This window comes from Pteropus vampyrus, unplaced genomic scaffold, assembly GCF_000151845.1.
Source record: "Pteropus vampyrus isolate Shadow unplaced genomic scaffold, Pvam_2.0 Scaffold16, whole genome shotgun sequence".
Lineage (NCBI taxonomy): Eukaryota > Metazoa > Chordata > Mammalia > Chiroptera > Pteropodidae > Pteropus > Pteropus vampyrus.
The window spans coordinates 3,552,780-3,561,452 of NW_011888797.1; positions in this window are offsets into that span (position 1 = coordinate 3,552,780).

Below are 8,673 nucleotides of genomic sequence, written 5' to 3' on the forward strand. Positions count from 1 at the left end.
TGGGGTGTCATTCGGTTGCTGGTTTTTATTATAATTAAAATTCAATAAGGGCCTGCACATTTATATAAAATAATACAGTAGTTGATATAAAAGCATTGCAGGAAAAAGTTTTGACTCCCAGAGTTTCTCAGTTGATCTGAAGAGCTGGTAAAGCCCTCAAAATCTGAGAGGACAGTCTATGAACCAAGAGGTTTAGTACATCACAGGGGATGGGGGAGATGTGAGTGGCATGCATCACAGGACAGAGCTCAACATTTTGGGAAAACAGCCACATTTTCTTGGGAGCTTGGAAATCCTATAGTAGCCAGAGAACATTTCTGCAGTGAGGTTTCAGGTTGGTTATTTTCAATAAGGCTATATAAGAATGATAAATTTGTGGGGATAAGACATTCTCTTGAGACTGAAAAAAAAGCATTAAAGCAGCCCACTCCCGAAAAAGGGAGTGAGTTTATTCACGTATGTGCTGGGTGTACTACTAAATGCAGGCAGTTCAAACAGTGTGCTTGATATTTTTGCCCTGAAATAACAAATTCACACTCTATCCACTCTGTAAAAAGAATCCACTCTTCCATACTTTGCATGATTCTGATTTTGCTTTTTTTCCAAATAGGTGACCTTGAGAATTAGAATTCTATACCACTGTTTTAGCCTTCCATACCCTGAGCATTGTGTGTCAAAGCAAGCTACATCACTAATGAGTCCAATATTTGTTTCCACAGTAGTTACACAAAAGATAGTACAACTAGTATGTGCAAAAACAAAGGGCTGCTTGCTAATGTTGGTGTCATTTTACTAAGAAAAAGGGCCTCTCCTTCCCCCACACTCAGACTTGGACTTTGACAATTGTGTCTTCCGCCTAAGCCTTCACAGATCACTACAATAAAAGCTACATGAATGTCCCAGCTTAAGAAGTGTTCTTTCAAATACACAAATCACCCTCTTCAATATTTAGGAGAAAGTCAACATTAAACCTAAACGAAAAAGAGTAATATAAACACAACTTCTCTTTTCTATCCTTGAAATATGACCAGTACCTGAGCAGTTTAATGGGAAAGTCCTCTAACATAACTGTGGCACAGTCCATGTGCTGTAAGTGACCCAAATCAGGGTAAACCTAATTATCTTGAAGCACTAACCGGTCTCTCTGCCTCTTATCTCTCTCTTATCCCTCTACTCCAATCCATCTCCCAAATTGACCTGGATTGATCTTCCTAAAGAATAGTTAACCTTCATGTTCTGGTCCCTGCTTGGAAATCACCAGAAGTTCTCTGTTTGGCATGTAAGACCTTCTGCCCCTTTATCCAAACCACTTTCCAGTCATAGCCACCATAGTCCCCTGGACACACTCTCAGCTCCCCCTTACACACCTCCATGTGCGTCACGCTCTCCCAGCTGCATGGCAGCTCTCATACTCTGTCTTCTGCCTTGACACTCCCCTCTCACTATCTGCATCCAGGTCCCAATTTTAATGATCTAAGAGACCATTACTAACTTTTAAGCTCTTTGAGAAGGAAGATGATCCTGCCTATTTTTGAATCTTCTCAATAACTAAGAATGCCTTATGCTGGGTAGGTGCTTACACAATATTTACAGGATAGATAAATGGATGAATGCAGAGATGAGTAGGAGAAGAAATGGTTGAATTAATGGGTGAGTGGGAGGATCACAGATGAATAGCTAAGTGGATAAATGGTTCAATGGTTTGATGAATGAACTAATGAAGTATATCTTATCCCATGAGATTCAAGTAAGAGAAACAATATCTAATGCAGTCAGTTGACACTAAAAAATTTCTGGTAAAGAACATCAATTGAACTCTGACTCTGGTCTAATCCACCTTTGTTCACAAAGACATTTTTTAAAAATAACTTCATTACTCTGTCCTACAGTCAAGAGCTAGAATAGCTATTTCAATAACTAGCATGGGAATGGTATTTAAATTAATCTCACCGATGTTCATAGCAGTATTATTCACAGTGACCAGGACATGGAAGCAATCGAAGTGTCCACAATAGATGATTGGATAAAGAAGCTGTGGTACATATGTACAATGGAATATTACTCAGCCATAAGAAGAGATGAAATACTGCCATTTATGACAACATGGATGGACCTTGAGATAATCATGCTAAGTGAAATAAGCCAGACAGAAAAACTTGAAAATCACATAATATCACTTATATATGAGATATATACCTAAAAGCAACAAATGAACAGGACAAACAAACAGAGATTCATGGACATGGACAATAGACTAGTGGTTACCAGAGGGTGGGGGTAGGAGGGAGGTAGACAGAGTAAAAGGGGTCAAATACGTGTTGACAGAAAGAAATTTAACTATGGGCGGTGAACACACAATGCAATGTGTGTATGTCTGTGTCTTACTGTTGAATTGTACACTTAAAACTTATGATTGTAGATTTCATTAACCAATATCATCATAAAAACAACAACAACAAAAATTAATCTCAACTCAGATGTGTTTCTAAAGTACTACCTAATCAAATCCTCCTTCCACTGACTAGGAAAATAATTTTCACAACTGAAAAATTCAGGTTTCTGGAACCATCAAAATCTAGACACAGGCCACTGAGATTCCAAAACAAGCGTGGTAAAAGCCTGATATCAGCAGGCTTGTGTTCTTCTGAGATAGGAGTACGCAGCCTCCACTTAAAGCCTAGAGTCTCTTATATAACACAGAATGCTACAAAGATAATTTGATCTCCAACAAGCAGCAGATTGCAAGCAGCTACTTGGATACTGCAGGGTTCTGGCACAGATCAGTGTATTTACCACAGTAAAAACTAACAATTTTTAGCCAACTGCTTAGCAGGGTGCAAGAAAACTGTTTTAAAACTGTTTTTAAAAGCTTATTTTCTGTATGCAAAATTCCATGAAGTTTTGTTGTTGTTGTTGTTGTTGTTGTTGCTTTATTTTCTTTTGTTTTTGTAACCATATTATACAGCTTACTTACATTGTCTCTACTGTTGACAGAAATCTGGAGTTTTTTCTACTTGTGCTTCTGTTTCTCTGAGCCCATTGGTGAAACAGAATTAAACAGATGAGTCTCAAACAACTGCACTAGAGGACAACAGTCAACTAGCCCAGTCCTAGGATATCATGAAAGGCTTCCTAAAGAGAGTGCCATCCAAACTTCATCCCTAATGAAGGATGAGCAGGAAGACAGCTTGTGCAACAGAGAGATGATGGTGCTTTCAGGGAACCATAGCAGTTTAGAGAGATGGCAGCAGAGAGAAGAAAGAAAGATTAGTGGCAGATAAGAGCTGGAGAGGAAGCAGAGTTTAGATGAGAAAAGACCTTATAAATTTGTAAAGGGGTTCGGAATGTATACTGGAGGCAATGGGGAGGCATCAGAAGGTTCGAAGCCAAGGTGTGACTTTTTAAGCAAAGATGCATTTTAGAAACATCACCTTGGCCCCAGTGTGGAGGTTGTGTGGGATGAAATTGACTAGAGGCAGAGTGATGACATAGAGGACCATGCCACTGATAACTGTTAAGTATCCCAGTGACCCCAACTCTCTGAATGTCCCCGGCCCAGAGTCCTCCAGGGTAGACTCCCAAATTCTCCAATTCTGCTTAGTGCACACACCAGTCCTTCGAACCTGTTTGCACCCACTCCTTTAACTGAACTGGGATTCTCCATTTGACCTTAAGAAACATAGCTGAGAATCACCCTTTGGTTATCTCCATTCCAGTCCCCTCTGGAGATACACCGCCATGACTCTGCCTCCTAGACACCAAACCAGCTATCAGTTTCATCAGAGTCCCCTGAGCAAGGGTTTTATCCAGAGCATTTTCTACCACAAAATTGAACTTGTGCAGAGTTTTTTGCAAAAAACGTTTCCATAATTATCATTAATTGAACAAAATTATATACATATATGTATATTTCATATTAAATTGCATTTTACAAAACCAAAGGAAATGCTAGGAAGAGGGATAGTTGCACCATCCTTCATATGCACACTTTTTACATATTCAATATCAGCATAAACATAAACACAGAGGTGAGGGAGGGGGATCCACAGACTGAGGAGAAATGAGGAAAAGAGAGAAGGGAGGAAGAAAGTATAGAAAAGAGGTAAAGAGACAACAAAAAGAATCAGACCAAATAAATGTAAACTTAAAAAAAACACTTCAGGAAAAAGGAACCCTCATACGCTGCTGGTGGGACTGCAAATTGGTGCAGCCACTATGGAAAATAGTATGGAGGTTCCTCAAAAAACTAAGAATGGATCTAACATATGATCCAGTAATCCCTCTATTGGGTATTTACCCCAAAGACTTGAAAATCCATATCTGAGAAGATATTTGCACACCGATGTTCATAGCAGCATTATTCACAGTGTCCAGGACATGGAGCAACCAAAGTGTCCTACGATAGATGATTGGATAAAGAAACTGTGGTACATATATACAATGGAATATTACCCAGTCATAAGAAGAGATGAAATACTGCCATTTGCGACGACATAAGTGGATCTCGAGATAATCATGCTAAGCGAAATAGGCCAGACAGAAAAAGTTGAAAACCACATGATATCACTTATATGTGGGATATAAACCTAAAAGCGACAAATGAACAGGACAAACAGAAACTCATGGACATGGACTATAGACTAGTGGTTACCAGAGGACTATAGAGTAGTGGTTACTAGTGGGGTGGGGAAGGAGAGGGGAGGTAGATGGGGTAAAGAGGGTCAAATATAGGGGGAGAGGGGGAGGGTGAAGTGGGTAAAGGGGATCAAATATATGGTAGCTGAAGGAAACTGGACTTTTGGTGGTGAACACGCAATAGAATATACAGATGTCAGAGGATAATGTACATGATTGATTTGGTGGTGAACACGCAATAGAATATACAGATGTCAGATGATAATGTACATAATGAAAATTATATGATTGTATTAACCAATGTTACCCCAATAAACTTAATTTAAAAAATAAAATAAAAATAAAAAACACTTTGTAAAAACAAAACAAAACAAAACAAAACTAATATTCCAATACAGTAGCATTATCTAAGAACTGTTTCAAAACAACTGTTCCAACACACGCCATTGGCTATAACTCCCTTATAACTGAAGGAGGCAGCACTACCTGAAGTCTGCGCAAAGGTTTCTGTGAAAGGTACAAATTGCTAAAATTGTCAACATAACAGCTCCGGAGAAGGAATGACTAATTGCAAGATGCTTTAGTCCTAGTCTCTGATCCTATACACCTGGTACATGCATCCTCCAAAAAAAGAAATAAGATGATCCGACATTATACTATTTGAATCTGAAATGTATTCGTTGGAGCCAGAGAGATTAATTTATGTGTAATGAAATATTGAACTTGATTAGATTTGGTATTGAATTATTAAATTATTTCTTAAATAAAGAAAAAAGAGGTGTTGCTCTGAAGGGCAAGAATAGAATAAATCTGAGTGAAATCTCCATTTTTGAATAACCTCTTGTTCTTTTCAAATCTCTTTAAATTCACTGAAATGAATTTGAGTCCTGTAAAGGTCATGACTCAATAAAAGAAAAACTCCAAATTGATTTAAAGGGGCTAATCACGGGGGACATTTGCAGTACGTTCAAGAAACAACCTTCTGAAATGGAAGAGAATTGGCCAACAATTCCATTTTACATGTTAATATAACAGCCAATTATTGTTCAACAAAAGCAATATCCCAATTCATTCTTTTTCACGAGGTAACGACTCTGGTTTGTGAGTTGAGAAAATAAAATGATGGACTAGACACACGCCACAGAGGAAAAGTGTGGGGTAGGATTTGGGGCTTTTTACTGGATGTGGTACATTTCATTAGAGGTTCTGAGTCTCCCGCTGGGCTCTTATTTCTAAGCCTTTTGTGTGGGATTTTCCTTTTAAAATGATACCTCAATGCAAACGTCCACATTAGTGTAAGAAAGCACTTAGCACACGCCTAAGAAACCTGTAGAATGGTCATGGAAAGCACGGAAATTTTTAAAGCAAAAATAAAGGGAATAAAATGGAATACTTTTTGGCCGCTATAGCTGGTGGGTATTTGGTGGTTGAAACCTGCTCTAAAACAAGCAGGACTGGAACTCTGGCAAGAGAAAAGACACTCGTGTTCCAATAATTCCAACAAAACTAAATTACAGACCTGGGAACATTCAAAACACACACACACACACACACACACACACACACACCACTCTTCAAAAGAAAAATAAAACAATGCTTCCAAAATAGGCCCGATTATGTGGGTCACTGCATACTGTGTATTTCCCCTGTAGCATTTTATCGTGGTTACTGTTGCCAGGGGACACTTGATGCTCTCATTATATATGTTTGTCTTTCACATCAGAGCCAGTCTTTTCCCTTGGATGCTCCCAGAACTGTAACAGAAATGAAAATAAGGAATGGACCCCATTATTACACAAATACCTACAAAGCAGAGGGAGTGACCCCCATAGGTCACCGTGTTGTCCCTAGAAGCATTGATGCCCTTGCCCTGGGGGCCCCCAGCCTTTTGTCACAGGGTCAAAGCCAGGACCTCAGCTGAGTATCCTCTGTGAAGAATTAACAAGTGTGACAATTTGTGGGCCCTCCCCCCTCGGCCCCTGGGCCAGCCTGCCTGAATGCTGTAAATAGAGACATCTGGATAGAGCCCTTTCACTGCAGTAATTGAAAATGAACACGGATCAAGTTCTGGCCTGTTGTATTCATAAATCTTGAGGCTTAATTACATTAAAGGGAAATCTAGGGCCCAGCACTATGGAAACTGCAGATTCTATCAGGCGCTTGAATCATGAATCTTTAAGATAAGTGGGTTTTCTCTCCCCTCCCCATCCTCAACTCTTTACTAGGGTTGAATGGGAAATTTCCAAACCCAGCCTTCCAGTATGAATGCATCAGGAATCTTCTAGGAAGGTTTTGGGGCTCCACCATTTGTACATGTGCTTCCGTTGCAGGTTCCATGGGTGACGTGTATGGTATTCCTCCGAGCAGATCAGCATTTTGAGGCCTACAATTAGGCCATTTTCTAAGAGTAATGATGACGGATTTGACAAGTATTTAAAATATGTTTTCCCCTCCAGTTGAGCAGAAAGGGTGTGCATTTAGTTAAAATTTAATGATTTTAAAAAAAATATATGGCAAATGAACATTCTGGACAAAGTCAAAACTCTAGATATCCCTTTTAAAGATAATGAGTTGAAAATTATATACCTGGGTAATTCTACTGAAATGATAGATGATAGATGATAGATAGATAGATAGATAGATAGATAGATAGATAGATAGATAATAGATAGATGATAGATAGGTAGGTAGATAGATAGATAGATAGATAGATAGATAATAGATAGATGATAGATAGATAGATCCATATATCCATCATGAAATTTTTTTATTTGCCGAATAAAAAAAAATCACTCTATTAACTATAGATTTAAAAGGAAGTGCCTAACACTGGCGATTTGTTAGGTTTATGTTTTTGTTATAATTTCATGTACTGTATGATAGAGCCACTTTGGTAAATGGATGGATGGAAAGCAGTGTCGCTTAACTTCCTACAAATACATCTACATCAGTCACCAGGCAGAAGGCCTTTAAGGACAGGCTTCACACATGACTCCCAGTCTCCCACAGCCTGTGGGCACACAATAAGTTGTGTGAGGATGAGCTAATAAATGAATCTGCATACTGGATCTGTATTTCTGGGATGGGCTGTAATAATGTAATCTATTACTCCCACCCCTTTGTCTTCATTCCTTTGTGGTAACTTCCCAGCCTCAAATGAGAAAAATCACTGGGTACAAAAACATGTCAAGGAACTACGAGGAGACTGTAATAGCAGTTATCATGGATCTAGAATCTAATCTGTCCAATGTTTGCTATGGTTCACCTGCACAGTCTCTCAAATGCTCACAACAATCCATCAAGTCAGATATCATTATTTTCATTTTCTAATTTGAGAAACTGTGGTTTCTCAGATGAATTAGGAGCCCAAGACCACACAGCTAGGAATGATGGAGTTGAAAATTAAATAGAGGCCATTTTGACTCTAAAGTCCATGCTATTTCTAGTGAACTACATCAATATCTAACCTTTTATGGAGATCTGCCATTTATAAAACATTGTCCTAAATATCATGGGCAGTATAATATTATGGTATAACCATGAGCTCTGAGTTCAAATCCTTCATCCTGCACTTATTTGTGATGGCAGCCTAGACAAGTTAACCTATCGTACTTCCCAAGTTCTTCACCCTCAAAGGAGGAATGGTAATGATAGTGATAGCAACAGTCAAATTTGAGGATCATTTTGAAGATGAATAAGATTATATACAAATGTGTGTGTGTGTGTGTGTGTGTGTGTGTGTGTGTGTGTGTGTGTGTGTATACTATTTAGCCTGGTCCATAATAAGTGCTCAAGAAACAATAACTATATTATTCTTTCATACAAGTTTTCAATGAATGCTTTCTATGATGATTTAATTTTCTAGAAACCTGTAATAAATGACTCATTTACTAGAAAGTTATTAGAACCATATTAGGAAATCATGAGGTATAATTGAAGGTTCCCACCCCCTAAAGAGGCTTGCAGCTAGTGAGGACGAAAATGAGTAAATCTTCAGCCTTATTATATTTTATGAGCTGAACTGTGTCCCCCAATATT